A 22029-nucleotide genomic window follows, 5' to 3' on the forward strand; every position below is an offset into this window, starting at 1 on the left:
TGTGTAATATTTATTGAATGTGTGAATTCAAGTATCTCTCTATATTCCCTGGATTTATCATAAATTATTTTTTCTGCTGCCTTTTTATATTTAATTTAAAATTTCAGCAGAGAACAGGTTTTTTTTTTCTGCTGTTATTTATTACGGTAAATAGCAACTTACTCTCCAAGAAGGTATTAATTTGAAGATATTCCCATGTGAGTTTTTCCTTATATACATTTTGGATTTCATATCAAATCTTCCTGAAAAAAATATATTTATTTGCATTAATGAGGAGACTAAGAAATAGTGTGTGCATGGAGGTGTGTGTATGTATGTGCATACACACACCATCTTCATCCATATACTCATATATTCACCATTTGGATATTTTATGGCTTTCGAAAGAGGAAAAAGAAGCAAGACTGGAATTGCATATTCCCAATTTGTTATAAACCTTTGTAGGGCTCTGAGCATTTTGGTGGTTTTGCAGAAGCCTGGTTTCTATAGACTGCTAAATGAAAGAAAACTCTTATAACACTGAAAAGAGGGAAAAAATAAGATTATGTTCTCCCAAAGACTATTAAAACAATGAATGTGTTCAGATTGAATTTTTTCCCTTCAAGGTTTATACTGTAAAAAATAGATCCCTGGAGAAATACTCTTTACCCCGACAAGCAGTAATCAATTGCTTCTTAAGAACTTTTTTCTTTGAAAAGGAGGTGTTAATGCCCTATTTCTTACTCTGGAGATAATTGGCAACATGCCATAGTTGAATTATACCAACATTATGGGAAAGTGAGAGCTAAGAAGCATGAATTTAATCTGGGGGTACTTGGTTCTTTTAAAAGCATCTCTTGGTGACAATCCATGTTTTTTACATTTCTTATAGTTTCTCTTTTCTGAAAAGAAAAGCACAAGAATATTTAAATGTGATTCTTTGGTAATGTATGGCGATCCATATCATTTATCTCCCTTTTCGAAAGACTGCCATATTGCTTTTTTCCTCTGTCCTATATGCGGGTAAAGAGTGTCACAGGTTTGTTCAATTATACCACAATATCATGGAACTCTTTCAACTAACTTGGTTATCCATAGCCAAAGTTGAAACACTCTATAATTGCCTTTAAAAAAATGAATGGTATATCAAAGCTGTAAAACAGCAATCAATACTCTTGAGTATAAGAGTAGCAGAAGTTACTCATTTGAACAAAGCTGCGATTACATGTGCTAAATAAAAAAATCAGCTTCAGTTCACTAAGCATTAGCTCATCTATCAAAGCTCCATGTTGCTGAACAGTTTGGAGTTCCTCTGAAGGTCAGCAGGTTCCAGAGACCTGTGCATGGCCGCAGTCCTGTTGATCTAGCGCTCAAACATCGATGAGACCAACTTTTTTTTAAGAACAAGACATTTTGTTTTTATATTTTCAAATGTAGAGTGTTAGTGGTACAATAGTAAATTGATCTCAGAGAGATTCCTGCCAAAAGGATACATAAGTGAATGCTTATGGTCTGTACACACTTTATTCATGGAGGTACCTGGACACTCACCCTCTGCACTCCCTTTGTTGCTGTGAAGTTGGCTCATTGTGTTCTTACTGACCTTTCATTATTGATGCACTGTTTTCTGCCCTAGAATTCAATATCTTCCATAAAGGAATTGTCAGCTCTTTGCAGAGTAATTGCCCTTACTTAATAGACCTGCAGGTAGAAGGGCAGGCGTGCCTTGAGCTATAGTGGCCCTGGATCTGTGATGAAATAAAGTGACAAAGAAGAGAACCATTGGAGGAGTTTTGAATAAAATAATCTGAGCTGCAATTTCCTATATATACCTTGTATTTACCAGGAGACCATGGCAACTTCCTCCAAACCTTTGGTCTTTGTACCGGGATTAAATCGTTGTTTGTAGTGATTGTTTACTTGGCAAATACTGAAATTCTTTATTTTGAATGACAAATGGCATAACGTGTTACCATCACCACCAAATTATTGCATTTAAAACATGCTCTCTCATTTATCTCCACTGTTAGGTGCTTTAAAAAAAACACTCTGGAAGAAGAGTATGACTATATGTAGAAGTAGAAATGATACCAAATTTAATTTTGCGTAATTTTCTTTCTCTTTTAGAAATACCTAGCTATAAATAGAGAAAAAAGAAAAATAGAAAATAGAATTTTCTAAAAATATGTATAAAGAATCCAGGAATAAATCTACCAAAAGAGATGCATGGCCTTATGGAGAAAATGTAAAACCACACTGAACAAATATTTTTGGAGGCCCCACCACATATCAGACACTGCTCTAGGCACTGTATGAAAAACCTACACTACGAGCCAATTTCACAGCAACAGAGTCGGTGTCCTGCAGAGTGGGAGTATCCAGGTACCACAGTGAATAAAGTATGTACAGAACACAAGCATTCGTGGATGGATGGATGTATTGCCTTCTTATGGAGTTCACATTCTAATGGGGAGGAAAGAAAATTAACAAATACAAACATGTTATGTCAGGTGGAGATGAATGCTAGGAAGAAAAAAATAAGCTGGATTGAGGTTGTGATATGGACAGGAGCGATAGTTTAGATAGGGTGTGCAGGAAGTACTCTTCTTGGTAAAGTGACATTGGAGCAAATACCCTGAATGAAGTGAGGGGGTGAGTCATCTGTGTTTCTGGAGGGAGAGAATTATAGAGAGAAAAATGTGTGAACAGGTCTGAGATGGGACCATGCTTTTATGTGTCTTAAGAGGAGCAAGACAGCTGAGACATAAAGGAGATGTGATTGGAGGAGTAGCTGGTGACCATATCACATAGGTCTTCCCAGGTCAAGGTTAGCGATTTGTGTTTTCTTTTTAGTTAGATGGGAGTCATAAGAGGCTTTTGATCATAACTGTAACATAACTGGGCTGACAATTAAAAGGATCACATTTGCTCCTACGTGGAGAATAGACAGGGGAGTTGCAGGAAGGGTGAGATGTGGTAAGTGTGGAAGCAGAAGATGTATTCATACTGCAGAATATCGGACAAGATGATAATGATTTGATCTAGGTTGGTAACAACAAGGGTGAGAAGTGAGAACCAATGGAATGTAACATTAAAGAAGATCCAACTAAATAAAAATATAGATAGGAAGATTAAATATCTTTAAAAGATCAATTCTCCCCAGTAGTTTTTTTTTTTTAAGTTTATTTATTTATTTTGAGAGACACAGAGACAGCGTGAGTCAGGAAGGGGGCAGAGAGAGGGAGAGAGAGAAATCCCAGGCAGGCTCCTCGCTGCCAGCACAGAGCCTGATGTGGGGCTCAAACTCACATGAGGCCATGAGATCATCACCTAAACGAAACCAAAAGTCAGATACTTAAGTGACCGAGCCACTCAGGCGACCCTCCCCAGTAGTTCTAATAAGAAAAAAATTTATGTTTAAAAATAGTTCTTTTAAGGTGATCCTAAACTATCATAGAAAAACAAATGGCCAAGAATACTTTAAAGAATTATATCTGAGGGGGCACCTGAGTGGTTCAGCCAGTTACCCTTCCCACTCTCAATATCAGCCCAGGTCATGACGTCACTGTTCATCAGATGGGCTCTACATCAGGCTCTGCACTGACAGTGTGAATGAAGCCTGCTGGGGATTCTCTCTTCTCTTTCTTCCTCTCTGCCCCCCCCCCTTCTCTCAAAATAATTAAACATTGAGGGCAGGAGAGACTTGTCCTACAACATACCAAGATGGTATAAATCTGTAGAAATTAAGAGTATTGCTATAGAAATAAGACAGATGAGAGATCAATGTATATAATAGCATTAAGATCTCAGAAAACATCCCAAACATATATGGATACTTGATATGTGACAGAGGTTACATTGAAGAGGTGGGCCTGTGGAAATTGGTTGCGGAAAAACAAAAACACGTCCTTATTTCACACAAATTAACCCCACATAGATTAAAGACCTAAATATGAAAAGTAACACAAACTTATGAAGAAATTTTAGGAGAATGCTTTTTGACCTCAGAATATTTTATTTAAAATTTTTTTAATGTTTATTTTATTTTTGAGACAGAGAGAGACAGAGTATGAACGGGGGAGGGTCAGAGAGAGAGGGAGACACAGAATCTGAAACAGGCTCCAGGCTCTGCACTGTCAGCACAGAGCCTGACGTGGGGCTCGAACTCACGGACCTTGAGATCATGACCTGAGCCGAAGTCGGACGCTTAACCGACTGAGCCACCCAGGTGCCCCAACCTCAGAATATTTTAAAAGAGACTCAAAAGGAATATATCATAAAATTATGGTTAAATTCTACTATATGAAATTGATGAAAAGACCAGGCACAGGCTTGAAAAAATATTGGCGTTATATATAACCACAAACGATTGGTAACCAGAACATATACACACACATACACTCACTTCTAAAAAGAAGAAAACTGCAGCGGTGCCTGGGTCGTTCAGTTGGTTGAGTCCAACTTTGGCTCAGGTCATGATCTCATGGTTCTGTGAGTTCGAGCTCCACACTGGGCTCTGTGCTGACAGCTCCCGGTCTGGAGCCTGCTTCGGATTCTGTGTTTCCCTTTTTCTCTGCCCCTCCCCAACTCACAGTCTGTCTCTGTCTCTGTCTCTCAAAAATAAATAAACATTAAAAAAGGAAGAAGAAAAGTGCAAAGTATCCAAAGAAAAGTGAACAAAAGACATACACAGGTATTTCACAAGAAAAGAAACCCCAAAATGACTACTAAACGTGAAAATTTTCTTGGGCTCCCCAGTATGCAGGTAGGTTTATATTAAAACCATAATGGCAAAATTGAACTAAAAATTAATAAAGTTTGAAAGCAGGATAACACCATTTTTTGGTGAGAATGTGAAACAACAGGAACTCTTACACAGCAGTAGTGGTATTATACATTACACAAACTCCAAACCACTTTGGAGGGCAGTTTTGCAATACGTGAAGTTGAGGATATGCACCCCTCATGCCCCACTGTGTACTCTTATGTACATGATCAACATCCGCACTGTCTAAAACAGTAGCCACTGGTCATTTGTGGCTATTTAAATTTAAATTAATTGAATTGAATTAAATTAAATTAAATTAAAATTCAGTTCCTCAGTTGCCTGAGCAACTGTGACTATTGGCTTATCTACTGTATTGGACAGCACAATGGTAGTTCTATCATTACAGAAAGTTCCATTGGAATGGCACTAATCTATAGAAATTTTCATACACATATACAAGAAGACATGTAAAGGATACTCATAGCAGCATTATTTGTAATAATGAAATTCTAGAATCTACTCAAATGTCAATCCATAGGATCACTGATAAACAAACTGTGGTATGCTTATATTTTGGAATCTTCTAGAACATGAAAATGAATAAGAACTACATATAGTAACATGGATGAATCTCAGAAACGATGTTTAGGAAAAAAATCAAGATGCAAAAAATACACATATATTACAGTGTTTATATAAAGTTTTAAAATGTGCAAAACTTTGTATTATGTCTTAATATATTTATGCAAGTGTAATTATTTCAAAGTGCATGGAAATGACAGACATCAAATTAGGATAGTGGCTGTCTCCGAGAGGTAGCAGAGAAGTGCCGAGTATACAGGATATGTAATTGTGTTGGTAATATTTGTTTAACATTTTATTCTGTACATTTCAAATATTTCAAATAATGTTGTCTATTGCTGACCTTCAGGTAAATGAATTCACAAATTGATTGAATTAAATAGAATTTACATTTCTATTCCCCAAAGGAAGCCAGTTAGTTTTTGACCGATATGTATGGAAGTCACAAGATTTGTGCAAGTAAGGCTTTAGACAATTATATATGGTAATAATGCCTAAAAGGTTTCTATTTCTAATAATTTATGTAAATAAATACAATATTTCTCCTTTAACACAAATAGTAAAAGAAAAAACATGACCATGATCTCACCACTATTTTGATTATTTGTTCTTGGCTCACATGATTACATATTTTACATTGTTGCTGTCATGGTATCATTTTTATTTTTACCTTTTGCATAGCATTTTATTGTAAACAATTTTTATGTTATTAAATGTTCATAAAATTTTAATGGCCTGTAAATGTTTCATTGATCTGTTGGAAATGTAGTTTATTCCTTCTAACTTTTTTCTTATTATGAATGCTGCTACAATTCATATCATGTAAGTTATCTTTAGACTATATTATCAAGAAGAGATTTAATGAAGCAAGTTATGAACAATTTTAATGACGTGGTTTAGCTTGTTTTATTGCTTGTCTGAAATCTGTACCAATGAACAATGCCACTGGCAAAGTTTAGGATTCTTTTTAAAATATCTTGTTGTATATTACCAATTTAATTTTAGTCCTCCACTATTTTTATAGACGTAAAATGGTATATTACTGTTTTAATTTGAATTTCTTTAAATAACTGTGAAGTTAAATTTATGGAGGTATTGTCATTTTTTTCCTTATGTTCTTTCTTCATATAACTTTTCTGCTTTGATGTTTTTCTTATAAGCCAGAATTAGGTAGTTGTGTTTAACTGTTAGAGATCCTTTGACATAGTTTTGCCAATGTCTTCCTCCGTATATTATTTTTAGTTTATTTATTTTTATTTTTAATTTTTTTAAGTTTATTTGGAGATAGTGAGAGAGAAAATGTGAGCAGAGGAGGGGTAGAGAGACGGACAGACAGAGAATCCCAAGCAGGCTCATCTGTCACAGCAGAGCCTGATGCGGGGCTCAAACTCATGAAGTATGCGATCATGACTTGAGCCAAAGTCAAGAGATGGATGCTTAACTAACTGACCCACCTAGGCACCCCATTTTAATTCTATTATAAAGATTTTTAATATGTATCATAGATGGTTGCTTTAATAACCTCTTGTATTTCTTCAAAGTCAGATTACTATAATGCAATTAGCTCCTTGAACACATCCAGAAATGGGACACTCACCACCTGCAGAAACCACACATTCCATTTTTGAAATTCTCTATTTGAGTTCTTCTGAACATCATTGGAAGTCTATCTTCCGTAAATTGCAACTTCACTTATGTCACGTTGGTCCTAGATCTACTCATTGGGCCATACTTACAAGCTCCTCTTCAAATATTCTTCTAAAACCCTCTACTTCCAGTATTACATTTCTCCAGGTCACTCAGTCTGTGCCCAGAAAGGATTTGAGCTGTTCTCTTCTAAATGTTCTCCAGTTGTTCATAGTGCCTGTATATGTGTCATGCCCAAAACCAAGCACCACATTTCAGGAGAAATGTCTTTAGCCAAAGACATGCTTGGTTAAGAAGCTGAGAATAAAAACTGGGACTCCTTCGCTGGATTTTATCTTACAAAGAATAATAAAAACTTTCTCCCAATTCACCAAGTGATGTCTTCTGATATATTTGAAATTCATAAAAACTTTAAAATGCTAACTAAGAGAACATTTATATTCAAATTGTATTCTCCCAAATGTGTTTACAAAATCATCTTTCTAACAGCATATTCAATGCTGTGTAAAATCGGATTCTATTTGGTGGTATATTACTATTCCATAAAGAATCCACTAGCATGTATTTTCTACTTCAAATTGAATTTTTCTAGTAATTTGGGCTTTTCAACTATAGTAAATACATTTCTCAGTGCAGGACTTTGTGCATCATCTCATCGTTCTAAATGATATGCCAAAGGAAGACAACTTTGCCTTGCTCTGAATAAAACAGCTTGATTTTTAGTAATTTGAATCATTTCAACTGCAAAACTGAGCCAATAGAAACAGAATTGTATCACTTTGGTTAAATTCTTACTTGACATAAAGCAGGACACAGCAGCACACTTCACTGAGTGGCGATTAACAAGAAAGACAGAATTATTGCAATTGACACATTTAACCTATGTTTTCTGAACATCAGTTTTTATTCTGTTGGTCACATATGTTAACCAACCCGGAGTTTTGTTTTACCTTCTTTTTTTCTTTAAGGAAAACTGCTTCTTTTTTGATGTTTATCAAATATGAACTGTTTTGTTTATGTATTACTTTATGTATTTTTTTAAACATTACTTTTTTAAAAAGTCACTCTCCATGCAATTGCTCTGTTTGGTAACATCACTTTGTCATTATCCTGAGGGGAAAAGGATTACGTCAGCAGGTCCGCTCCAAGCCTTAGACTGTGTTTTACTGCTTGTAGTACCAGGACAGGATCATAGGAAAGGGACTAAGCATGCAAGGAACAAAGTATGTGGAACCCTCTTAGCTGGCAGCTTCTCCTTTTTAAAAAATTTTTAAACGTTTATTTTTGAAAGAGACAGAGAACTTGAGTAGGGGAGGAACAGAGAGAGAGGCAGACAGAGGATCCAAAGCGGGCTCTGTGCTGACAACAGAGCGCCTGATGTGGAGCTCGAACCCACAAACTGTGAGATCATGGCCTGAGCCGAAGTAGGGTTCTCAACTGACTGAGCCACCCAGGCGCCCCTTCTTTTTTTGAAAAATAGTCTTCCTTTTATATGCTTTATTTCCATTATGTAGAATAGCTTTCACTTACTCTTCTTAATAAACCACATTTATCTGCAAAAATTTAGATAAGATGCTAAATCCTTATCCTCTTGATCCATTTCCAGTAAGATATTCTCCTCCTCCTCCACCTCCTGATTACCTTGCACTTATGTTACCTTGTTCATCCTACTGAATGTACCTGAAGGCAGGATTCATGTTTCACTCATCTTTTAACTTCCACACAGTGTAGTGGCTGGTTTAGAATAGAATCTCTATTAATATTTTTTATGCTCTAGAATTTTTTCAGCTTTATTGAGGTATAATTGACAAATAAAATTGTAATATATTTGAAGTATACATCAGTATGATTTGATACACACACACACACTCATAGTGAAAGGATTCCTACCATTTGGTTAATTATACACTCATTATTACAGTAATGTAAAATAATATATATTAATGTATTAATAATAAAATATATATTTGGTGACAACATTTAAGTCCTAATCTCTTAGTAAATTTCAATTACACATTATAGTATCCCCAAGGATGGTCACCATGTTATACATTAGATCCTCAGACCTTATTCATCTTATAGATCAAAGTCTGTACCCTTTTACCTACTTCTCCCTATTTCCCCCTACTCCCAAGCCATGGCAACCACTTTTCTACTGTCTAAGAGTTTGACATTTTTTATTTTAGATTCCACATATGGTACCATGCATATTTATCTTTCCTTATCTGGCTTATTTCACTTAGCATAATGCCCTCAAGGCCCATTCATGTTGTCACATATGTCAGGATTGCCTTTCTAATGGCTGAACAATATTGGAGGATATATATATCTGTATCTATCTATCTATCTATCTATACAGACACCTGTATAGATAGATACAGATATAGATATAATATCTTCTCTATCCATTCATCCATTGACAGACACATAGACTGTTTCCATATCTTGGTTATTATGATGCAATGAACATGGGAGTGCAGGCATCTCTTCCATTTTCATTTCTTTTTTTTTAACTTTTTAAATGTTTATTATTGTTTAAGAGACAGAGACACAGCGTGAGCGAGGGAGAGGCAGAGAGAGAGGGAGACACAGAATCTGAAGCAGGCTCCAGGCTCTGAGTGGTCAGCACAGAGCCCCACATGGGGCTTGAAGCAATGAACCATGAGATCTTGACCTGAGTCGAAGTCAGATGCTTAACCAACTGAGCCACCCAAGCGCCCCATCTTCTGTTTTCATTTCTTTTGGATATATACACAGAAATGGGTTTGCTGGATCATATGGCAGCTTTATTTTTAATTTTTTTAAGTAACCACCATACTATTTTCCATAGTGGTTGCACCAATTTACCTTTCCCACCAGCAGTGCTCAAGAATTCCTTTTTCTCCACATCCTTACCAATATCTCATATTTTTGGTAATAGTCATTTCAACAGGTGTGAAATAATATCTTAGTGTGGTTTTGATTTGTACTTCCCTGATGACTTGTGATATTGAGTGCCTTTTCATATACTTGTTAGCCATTTGTACGTCTTCCTTAGAAAAATGTCTATTTGGTTATTTCTTGGAAAAATGTCATTGTTTAAAATTTATTTATTTAAATTCAAGTTACTTAACATACAGTGTAGTATTGCTTTCCAGGTAGAACCCATCACTTACATATGACACCTGGTGCTCATCCCAACAAGTGCCCTCCTTAATGCCCATCACCCATTTACTCATCTGCCACATACCTCCTCTCCAGCAACCTTCAGTTTGTTCTCTGTCTTCAAGAGTCTCTTATGGTTTGCCTCCCGCTCTGTTTTTACCTTATTTTTCTTCTATTCATTTCTAATCAGAATTTTTGTGTTCTTTGCTATTGAGTTGTATGAGTTCTTTATAGAATTTGGATTTAACACTTTGTCAGATACATGATGTACAAATATTTCCTCCCGTTCTGTAGGTTGCCTTTTCCTTCTTAATAGTTTCCTTTGCTATGGAGAAGTTTTTTAGTTTGATGAGTCAAACTACAGCCTTTGCCATTGATGTCAAATTCAAAAGTCATTGCCAAGACCAATGTCAAGGCACTTACCCCCTATGTTTTTTTCTAGGAGCTTTACAGTTTCTGGGTTTAAATATAAGACCATACTGCATTTTGAGTTAATTTTTTGTGTATGGTATAAGATAGGGTCCAGTTTCATTCTTTTGCATGTGGCTGTCCAGGTTTATCAGTCCCATTTATTGAAGAGACTATCCTTTCCTCATTGTATATTCTTGGCTCCTTTGTCATAAATTAACTGACCATATATGCATGGGTTTATCCCTGGGCTCTGTTTTCTATTCCATTAATCTACATGTCTGTTTTTATGCCTATACCATACTATTTGGATTACTATGGCTTTAAAATATATTTTGAAATCAGGAAGTGTGATGCTTCCAATTCTTTCTCAAGATTGCTTTGGCTATTTGTGGGTTTTTGTGGTTCCATATCATTTTAGAATTGTTTGTTCTATTTCTGTAAAAAATGCCATTGGAATTTTCATAGGAATTTCATTGAATCTGTACATTGCTTTGGGTAGTATGGACACTTTAACAATGTTAATTTTTCCAATCCATGAGCATGGAATACCTTTCCATTTATAAGCATGGTCTTCAATTTCTTTCCTTAACATCTTAGAGTTTTCAGTGTACAAGTCTTTCATCTCCTTGGCTAAATATATTCCTAGGTATTTTCTTTTTGATGCAATTGTAAGTGATATTATTTTTTAATTACTCTGATGGTTCATTGTTAGTGTATAGAAACAGAATTGATTTTTGTATATTGATTTTGTATCCTGCAATGTTACTGAATTCATTTCTTAGTTCTAACATTTTTTTGGTAGAGTCCTTGGAGTTTAAAGATAATACCATTTCATCTGCCGACAAAAACAATTTTACTTTTTCCTTTCCAATTTAGATATCTTTGACTTCTTTTTTGCCTGATTGTTCTCGCTAGGCCCTCAAATACTATGTTGAATAAAAATGGCAAGAATGGACACCTTTGTTTAGTTCCTGATCCAGAGGAAAAGTTTTCAGCTTTTCATCATTAAGTATGACGTTAGCTGTGGGCTTGTCCTATATGGTCTTTATTACATTGAGATACATTCCTTCTATATCCAGTTTGTTGAAAAATTTTATTATGAATGGATGTTGAATTTTGTCATATCATATGAATTTTATCCTTCTTTTATTAAGTGGGGTGTCACATTGATTAATTTGTGTATGTTGAATCATCCTTTGCTTCCCTGGAAAAAAATCCCACCTGATCATGGTGTATGGTCCTTTTAATGTACTGTTGAATTCGATTTTCTAATACTGTGTTGAGTATTTTTGTATCTATGTTCATCAGGGATATTAGCCTGTAATTTTCTTTTCTGCACCATCCTTGTGTTAGGATAGTGCTGGCCTCATAACACGAGTTGAGAAGCATTCCTTCCTCTTCTATTTTTTGCAAGATTTTTTGAGAAGGATTGACATTAATTTTTTGCATATTTGGTAGAAATCACCAGTGAAGCCATCTGCTTCCTGAAGTTTTCCTTTTGGGGAGGTTGGGTGCTCCTAAATCTGTTATTAACTGTGTCTTTCTTTGCTACAGTTTTGTGAGACATATGAATGCAAGCCATTTTGGCTATCAGAGCTAGGCAATCAAGGAGCCTGTCACTTGAATGGTAGCTGCAAAAGCTGAGCACCAGACAAGTGCATAAGCTCCTTCCAGGGAGATACTGGCAACTTGGAGTGGTCCTCAGGATGAGGGTAGGGGACAGACATAGAAGGTGTTCACAGACTTCCCTGGCCTCTGGGGAGGATCATAGTCATCCTTTGGATGAATGTTAAATTAGAAGCCTGACTCTCTAAGAAGCTTTTAAAGTATACAAACAGTCCTCTTTCAGGGAAAGAATGGGAGAAGGGCATTTCTGTCTGCTTCCTCTCTGCTGAGCCCTGGGAAGACAGCTGGCTAAGACCTGTTTCTTGGGGCACCTGGGTGACTCAGTTGGTTAAGCATCCAACACTTGATTTCAGCTCAGGTCATGATCTCACGGTTTGTGGGTTTGAGCCCCATGTTTGAGCCTGCTTGGGACTCTCTCCCTCTCTCTCTGCCCTTTCCCAGTTGTGTTCTATCTCTCAAAATAAATAAATAAACTTAAGAAAAAAAAAAAGACCTGTTTCTTTGTTTGCTGCAGTCCTGTGGGGCACATGAACGTCATTCCCATTGGCTTTCAGAGCAAGGTGATCTAGGCATCTTTCCCTGGGTGGCAGCCACAAATGCTGGGTGCCAGACATGTATGCAAGCTCCTTCCAGGGACACATGGACAATTTGGGGGTGAGCTCAAGGGACAGAGCAGGGGTGATAGCTACTGCTTTTTTCCGGTCTCAGGGGAGGACTGCAGTCAGCCCATAGGTACCTGTTAAATTCGAAGCATGACCCTGAAGCAACAACTTCTAACAAATGCAGATAGGCCTCTTTTGGGAAGGACTGAGAGAAGGACGATTTGTGCCTGCTCTCTCTGCTATAAGCTTTGGGGATACAGCCTTAGTGAGTCCTCTTGAGAAGTGTTTGTTTGTTATAGTCTTGTGTGTTTTAAAAGACATAAGCCATTATGTCCATTAAAGTTAGGTGTTTCGGGGACCCATCCCTCAGGTGGGAGTCTTAAAAGTTGGGGTGCTTGATGTGCTCCTTGGGGAGGAGCTGGGAGTTGGGAGTTCCCTCTCAATTGTATGGTACTGCCACGGGTGGGGTTTAGTAAGTGTGTCTCAGCCTTTCCCAGCTGTTTCAATGTGGGTGATGTAGGTATAGGATTTGCTCAGCTCTTTTCTGGGTTTCTTTTAGAAGGAGTTGCTCTGTGTTTAGCTGAAGATTTGTTGTGCCCATGGAAAGAGATGAATTCAGGAGGTTCCTGTCTCTCCATCTTGGACCCCATTCTGCCTAAAGCTGGCTTCTAACTCAGGCCTTAGACTAAAGAAGAGAAAAGAAGTTTTAGCTCACTTGGGGTCTGGAGAGTTGACTAAAAGTGGGTTTGAATCCAAACCCCCACCTAAGGGGCAGAAAATAAATATTTTAGGCACACATTCTCTGTTGCAACTACTCAAGACCTAATATATAAATACAGAGCATATGTTCTACAGCGTAATACAAAATGAATGAACATAGATGTGTCCCAATAAAATTGCACTGGCAGAAATCAATGGCAGCCCACTTTTGGCCCACTGGCCATAGTTTGTCAACTTCTGCTCTAAGTTATAGATACCATGGGAAACCTCCGATAGTAATGCATATGGCCTATTGGGCATTGCAAATTTTGTTGCCCCAAACAGACTTATTTTTCTATTTCTTATATGTAAACATCGAAGAAATTCATGATCGAAATCCCAAAAGCATTTTAGGAAATCCAGACTGAAGGAGACCCACATTTGCAAAACTCTAAATCTACATGTAGCCATGCTGCTCACCCCAGTCAAGTTTGCCCCCTTCTTCCCTCAGCCCCCAAACATTCTTCCCGTTCATCATAAACCAATTAAAATTGAGGGTCCATATCCACAGAAAAGCCTCTGCCTTTCTAAAGATCTACAAATGTCTTACTGCTGAACATGTTAAGACCTTAAGTCTCCAGAAACAGATTCACCAGGCATAAAAGAGCCAACCAAATCCAGCATCTAGGATTTTCTTTCCTTATTTGACATTTAGAGGAAAGTGAGTATATTTTCCTTAATCCCTGGGGGTGCATATAGTTGCCACTTAAGAACCCAGGGAGGCCAACTCAGATATCTTTTATCATCCTGGAAGCATAAGTATGCTCTCTTATAAAATGGAGTTAACTGTATTGCCTACCTTATAAAGCTTTTGTGAGGATTTCATGCTTATTCATGACTACTTAGTACAGTATTTAACATAATGTAAGTATGCAATAAGTATTACCTATTTTTCGTAATATTATTATTCTCCAAAGAGGCTGGTAGAAGAGCTTCAGTATTTTTTTTTTTTTTTTGGTTTTACAAAAAGCCACTAACAGCAGCCTAATACCACTAGTTTGCTACCAATTAGCCTGTTGAATTTTCTTCCCAAGAGATATTCATTTATTCCGATCCCCAAATGAGTCAATCCTTTCCCATTAGTGAATATATGCCATACTCCCTGCATTTCTCTTCCAGAACCCATTGCATACATTATTTTTCAAGCACATAAATTTTCCTTCAGAGCCTCGAGGCAGGTGCAAATCTAGCTAACCAGGGTTCTGGGAAATCTAGTCTTGTCCTAGCTCCTCTGGATAGCTGTATCAGAGGGAGGTCTCATGCCAAAGCCCTGCAAAGAAATGTGAGGCATCAGTTCAAACAAGTTTGGGAAAGATTGCAAAGCAACCTGATTTCTACCCACCAAAACTGTAGGAGAGGAATAGATTTAGATTTCATAAAGTCTAAAATAGAAATAGCATCAGAATTCACCTCCTTTGTAGCAAATGAAAGATATATGTCTTTATATAAAACTCTAAGAAAATATTGTCTATTTAGGGCCACTCCTTCCCACTGTCCTCTAGCGGGCCGTTCTCCATCTAGCTGGACAATATTGGGCCCCAAGCCTTTACCCAATTCAAAGTGCCAGCTTTTGCAGGCATCTGGTTTTTAGTCTCTGTCCTTAAAGTTATCTGTGTCTTGTGGTTATTAGAGGGGTATTAAGACCAGTTATCCAAAATTCTCTGAAATATTCTGAAAGTTGTAAAAAAAAAAAAAAAAAAAAAAAAAGATAAACCAAGACTGTGTTGGACCTGAGCTCATACCCCTGTTTTGTCATTTAGTAACTACATTTTGGTGAGGCACACTTTCTTAAAAATGAGTATACATCCTTTTTTTTTTTTTTTTTAAGTTTTATTGCTTTATCTTAAAAGAGATAAAGATACAGCACAAGAGCGAGGAGGAGCAGAGAGAGGGAAAGAGAGAGAATCCCAAGTAGGCTCCACACTGCCAGCACGGATCCCCATGTGGGGGTCCAACTCCCTAAATGAGATCCTGACCTCAGTGGAAGTGAAGACCACCCAGGCCTCCCCAAAATGGGTATATATCCTAAGAACTCACACAGTGAGTTCTTCTCTTACTTATTTCTCCCTAGGAACATCTTTCAGGCCCACTTCCAGGGCCAGCAGACCCCTCCTGCGAAGGAGAGGGGTTCTGCCCACACACAACCATAGCCACGCAGGTGGCCACTAGCCTGGGAAGAAGGGCAGCAGTTGGGCAGTCCGGTACCCCCAAGGTAGGCCCCTCTCCCATGACTAGCAAATGCTTTCTCACCTTGGCGACGACCCCTCCAATCATCTACAAAGACAATCAGAGACCAGGTTTTGGAGAGCGGGTCTGCGGCCCGCGAACACTAGGCGCACCGAGCGAAAGCTGCAGGACTGGAGGTCCACGCCCCGCAGGCTCCTGGGGCTCGCTGCACTACTTAAAGTCTGGCAGGGCGCATGCGTGTTGGTGGGACGACCAAGCATTTCCGGTAAGAGCAAGTAAGAGAGCCGAAGCGTCCACAAGAACAAAACGGTGGGCCGCAGGTGGCCCAGCGCGCCGTCACCGGCTCACCCACACCAAACGCTCACACCCCAGCGTGCAGACCACCGGGTAACGCACGGCCTGCCCTGCAAAGGGGACAGGTGTGCAGGTCTTACCAGCTCCACCCGCTCCGCCTACACTCCACCGCCAGCGGTGACCGAGGAGGCCCTTGGAAAAGGAAGCAGCACCGAAGGGAGACCTGGAGCGCTGCAGCGGCACCACGGAGGGCCAGGGGCCACACGCTGCCACTGCCACGGCCACAAGCCGCGGGGTGGCAGCAGGGCCTTCCCCACCACAGGGAGGGCCACTCACAGCCACAGCCAAGAGGCCACTCACAGCCACAGCCAAGAGGTAAGCGAGAGTGGCCCCTGCATCAGAGACAGGAGGGCCAGGTCCTGCCAGAGTCTGCCTACCCCCACCGCCCCGCCACTTGCCACCAAGGGAGGGAGGAGGGGCGCTGGGGGGGGGGGGCCCTCTGCTGAGCCAGAAGAGCTGTTTCATTGGCCATGAATGTCCCTCTGTGGTCTGACCAGGCCGGGAGAGAGAAAGGTGACCACACCTATGGGTACACATGGTGAGTTCTTATTGATACTAATATCTAACATGCAAGGTTGTCGAGGAGACCAGGTAGGTAGTGACTGAGACTAGTGACTCGGCAAAATAAGTAAAACCAAAGAAAGTTCAGCATAGAACCGAATACACAGCTAATCCTGATATAAATGCATTTGTGAGTTCCAAAACAAAACAAAAGGAATTGAAAAGTTATTCCTAACTTTTAAACCAACTCCCAGGGTTATAGTCAACATGATGAACAATGCAAGGAAAGAGTGACAGCTCCCACTTTTAAAGTAGGCACTCTCCCTCCCTGGTCAGTTCATGCTGTGCTGCTCTTGGGAGGGACGAAGTGACATCCACCTGGTTTCCTCTCTCTGCCACCTTCTGGATTGTACAGCTGTGGACAATATATGGCAATCTGTGGATTGGACTTTCTTGATCAATCCTAGCCACAGGAGGATCTGATGAGATAGTTTAAGAGCTTTGACCCAGTTCTCTGGAACTTGCCATCTAGTGACTCTTGTTCCTCCTCTGGATCTAATTTTTGGTTTACATATTCCTGATTGTTTAAATTCCTCTCTTATACCTAAATTCCTGAGTCATCTCTTGTAGTATTTTCTCAGAATGTTTAGGTTTGGAGCCTTAAACTTTTCATTCAAATCTTCTCCTAAGGAGTAGAGTCTAAATGGCTGCTTAGATAGCTCGCTGCTCACTGAATACCAAAGCAGATTATGGCATGAATGAGAAGTAAAACGTAATTGTTTTAAGCCACTGAGATTTTAAGTTGTCTGCTGTAGCACTTAGCCTAATAATGCCTACATTTTCCAGTGGAATTAAAGACTATGGCTTATCAGTAGGAAGGTGGTCAGGAGACTGAAAATCAGGAAGGTGTTATGCTATGAAAAGACATCTGCGAAAATCTGTTGCCAGCAATAATGTGGTAGGCAGACCATGTGCTTATTGATAGGTAGCACTAGTGAAACAGGATAGAAAGCAGTGTTAGTAGAGTAGTGTTCGCAGTAGTTAGTGTACCCTCACCAGTGTCATCAGCATTTGTCAGGGTATTATAAGAAAGAAATGAGCATAGGAGAGTTGTCCACTTTGCAAGCAGAAATGAGAGAGAATAGAAAAAAATCTAAAAATGTGGGCCATTAAAGGGTTGGAAATGTCTGCATCCTCTAGGTCCCAAACAGTAAGTGATGTTATTGAGAAAGGCTTTGAGTGACCAAAAACCTCTGTTTTTTCTAGAAAGCTAAACAAAGGGATTAAGTCTTTCAGCAAACATCACATTCATAGCCATTTTTAGCCACCATTAAATTAAGAAAAAAACAAGTGGAGGAATTAGACAATAAAATCAAGCTGATTTGAGATCAGTGTCTGGAAAGCATCTTTGGATGTGGTTCCAGGCACATGGTACTTATTGAAAGCAAATAAATTTGAAGTTTTGTTCATGAGGAAATTGCATGGCACATAAACCCATGAGGGTGCTCCAAGGGCGCTTGTAATTAGAAGGCATTAAAATAATCTTTAGAAAGACAGTGGACTGTCAAAACTCTGTATCCCCAAGGAAGTCACAACACACTTCAGCTGTGCCAAGGAGGATACGAGCTAAGGAAGAGCCTTACAATGGGTAGAGTCAAGAGGCCATGGAGAATAATGTGCAAGAGTTCCTTACAGAGAGCTGACCTGGGGAAGAATCAAGGTTCTTCTGTTCTCCAGGTTGGGAACCTTCACAATATTTGTATAGCTGGATTAGCTCTGATCAATAATTGCTGTATTTCCCTTTTTACTCTTTCCAGGTGGAACTGTTTGTTATGATGGATGTCAGGGACGGATACTAAGTTCATAGGTCACAGAACTATGAAGAACCCTGAGGAAATATATATCACAGGTTAAAGGACATGCATTGCCCGAGACTCCGGATTTTGAACTGGAGTTTAGAAGTAAATATAAGCTATATGTGGAAAAAGGATAAAATAAAAACTTGGTTACTGGAAAGAGCGGGCTATGGTAGAAAAATGTTCACCAATATCCACGTTCCCTTGTCTTGAACACACAGAAGAACTGTATTTCCCAGCCTGGTTAGATATAACCAGGTAATTGAGTTCTAGCTAATAGAATGTGGGCAGAAATAAGGTAGTCTAGCACGAGGCACACCTCACACAACCTCTTGCAGTAGAGGAATCTGAGACCTTAGAAGAAAGTTAGGAAACCATAGCCCACAGGCCAAATTTGGCTCACTGCCTACTTTTGTGCAAGCCAGGAACTAAAATGGCTGTACATTTTACAGTTATTAAAAAAGCAGAAGAATATTTCACAGCATTCAAAACTATATAAAATTTGAATCTCAATGTCATAAATAAATTTTATTGGAACACATCCACACTCATTTATATATTAGCTGTACCTGCTTTTGCATTTCAGTAGCGCAGTTGAGTGGTTGCAACAGAGGCCATGTGTGTTTGGCCCTCTTATGGCTGCACCCTGATGACTCAGTACGCTATATGCCACAGTGATGCAGCTCTAACTGGAAACTATTTGGAAGGCTGTGCATATCATTGTACTGTGGCATTTTAGTTTTTTACTCTTACCGCATACTCATTAAGTCAACACAGAAAATGAGAAAAGTGAACTTCACATGGTGCACTTTTAAGGCCAAATGGAGTCTGGATTATTTTATTATCAAATTAGATGGCAAAGCATTGTTTTTTGTACCATAACCTTCTAGCTGGGGTCTAACAAAATAACACCCCCCTCCCCCAAAGACGTCCACATCCTCATTCCTCAAACCTGTGAATGTGTCCTTACATGTCAGAAAGGTTTTTATGGATGCTATGAAATTAAGGGTCTTGAGATGGAGAGAGATTCTAAAAATTTAATCTAGATACACTAGAACTTTATTTACACATATTTAGGTTAATGGCATTTTGTTACATCAAATGAAGAGTGGTCTGAATAAATCCTGTCACAAAAGCAGTAAGACCCACTGGAACCAACTTTGGGACTCAGGGTATAGCACCTCAGCAAGCTGCTGTCTTCAGTTTGTGACTGCTACCTTGTATCCCAATGAATGGTTTTTTTTTGTTTTTGTTTTTGTAAATATATACACACACCAGCAGGTCATGGGCTCAGTATGAGTCCCTGGTGATGCAACAGTGTAAGCAAAATGGGTCACTGTAAGTCTTTTAACAGAATATACTAATCTGTTCCAGGAATTTTGTTTGTAGAAGTGTTAAAGACAAAAATAAACATGAGCCCACAAATTAACCAAATTCTATTTTCTGCATGTTGCAGTTTTGGCTTTTATTTAACACTGACTATATAATATTCTATTACTACCACATGTGTACAACCCAGAAAGGCATTTTTTTTTTACTTTAGTGTTTATAAAGAGGGATTTAAAGTGCTTTTTTTTTTTAATACAGCAGTTCAGCTCAGTGCATTTTATATAATATGGTGAGGTTTACCTATCCTACTACAAATAACTTCTCAATTCCCAGCCTGAACCATAAACGCAATTAGAAATCAATGAACAGAAGCAAAGAACTTGGTAAAACATAAATTTGTTGTCTAAAGAAATAAGATTGTTTCCCTGGCAATACAGTATTCTTTCAGTGGCCAAACCACCTAGTGCAAAGCAATAACTTACTTTGTATCAGCACCATTATTGAAACACCATTAGAAATACTTCCCCTTTTATAAAGAGGTTTATGCCAACATGACATAAAATGGCCCCTTATACTAGCAACATAAGAGATGTTTTAAACTGTTTCGTTTAAAATCCTGTAACAGCTAGACCTGCAGTTCCAGCTGTTCGGTTTGGAATCTTACCATTCCAGGAAGACATTGGGACCATTATTATCCTAGAGGTCCTGATGTTATCACGGTGGTCCTTATAAAACAGGAAGCAGGACAGCCAAAGATAGAGTAAGAAATGGATGATGGAAACAGAAGTTGGAGTGATAAGATTGCTGGCTGGGGACCATGAACTTAGGAATTCAGGAATCCTGCAGAGGCTAGGAAAGGCAGGGAAACAGGTTGTCCCCTACATCTTCCAGAAGGAACACAGCCCCCTCAGCACCTTGATTTTAGTTCAGGAGGATTCTGTTTAGCTTTCTAGCCTCCAGATATGTAGGATAATAAATTTGTGTTGTGTTAAATCACTAAGTTTGTGGTATTTTGTTAAAACAGCAAAAGGAAACTAATGCAATATGTATTGATAATACCAGATAATAAATATTACCAGACAATTAAATATTTCCAACTGACAGGAAAGCAATGTCCAGGAAGTTAGGAAAATTTAAAACAAGATGTCTTTTCATGACATAGACTTTCTTCCCCAAAGCAAAACAAACAAAAAAACAATGAGGCTGTAACCTAAGTAAGTTTCCCAGGGGCCCATTTGCTGGCCAAGCAAAGAAAGGTACTTACTGATGTAGTTAACTAAATTGTGTTGGAGAAGCTGAAGGAATGTATCTAGAGAAAATGAATTCAAAACTCTTACTCTTCTGATGAGAATAGTTCAGATTGTGGAGGATATTGGGAACAACATTGCTAGTTGATTGTAAAAAACAAGGCAAATAATTTTAAGTAGTTTATCTTGATGAGTAAATGTTATCTACACTATTCAGTTGTTTATTTGATGCCAAGTTTAAAGTTACTGAATCATCTTAATGAAGCCACTACAGGTGAACACATTTCCAGAGGCATTAAGGAAACATTTAGTCAGCACAACCTGAGGTAGAATCTGCTAATATGTATTACACCTGATGATGGCAAAATATGTGCGGGGCAGTGAAAGGCTTAGTTGGACACATTCACAAAAGTAGTGAAAAAATAAGGTATTTAACGCCTATGGTTTTTCATTCTATTATTCATGAGCAGGGATTTTACAGAAAATATTTGAATCTGTCATGTGCTGTTGAAACACAAGTGCCAACAGTGTACTTCAGTTGATCTCATGGCTCTGTCCATCATCAGTTCCGTGAATTTTTTAAGAACAGAAGCTGGATATCCTGACTTGCCCTACCACAGCAGTTTGATGGGTTAGCAATGTTAGTATTTTATTGTCAAAACAGAGTCAAAATGGAAATTTTTCTGAAGAAAAAAACTGTACTCAGCCAGTTATCAAATACTGAATAACTTTGGAAATCAGCTTTTTTTTTTCCATAGTACTGAAAATGTTTAGTGAATTCAACCTAAAATTTCAAGGCAAAATAGCACTTACATGTGGAAAACATACTGCATGAGGTCATTTCCATAACAATTAATGTTCTTTGAGTCACAAATGATGTTGGACTGTTTTATTTACTTCCTGTGCTATAAATTTAATTATTTTAATGTTTATTTATTTTTGAGAGAGAGAGAGACTGAGCATGAGCAGGGGCAGGTAAGAGAGAGAGGGAGACACAGAATCTGAAGCAGGCTCCAGGCTCTGAGCTGTCAGCACAG

The sequence above is a fragment of the Panthera pardus genome, unplaced genomic scaffold (assembly GCF_024362965.1).
Source record: "Panthera pardus isolate Hobbes unplaced genomic scaffold, ASM2436296v1 HiC_scaffold_6, whole genome shotgun sequence".
In the NCBI taxonomy this organism is placed as follows: Eukaryota; Metazoa; Chordata; class Mammalia; order Carnivora; family Felidae; genus Panthera; species Panthera pardus.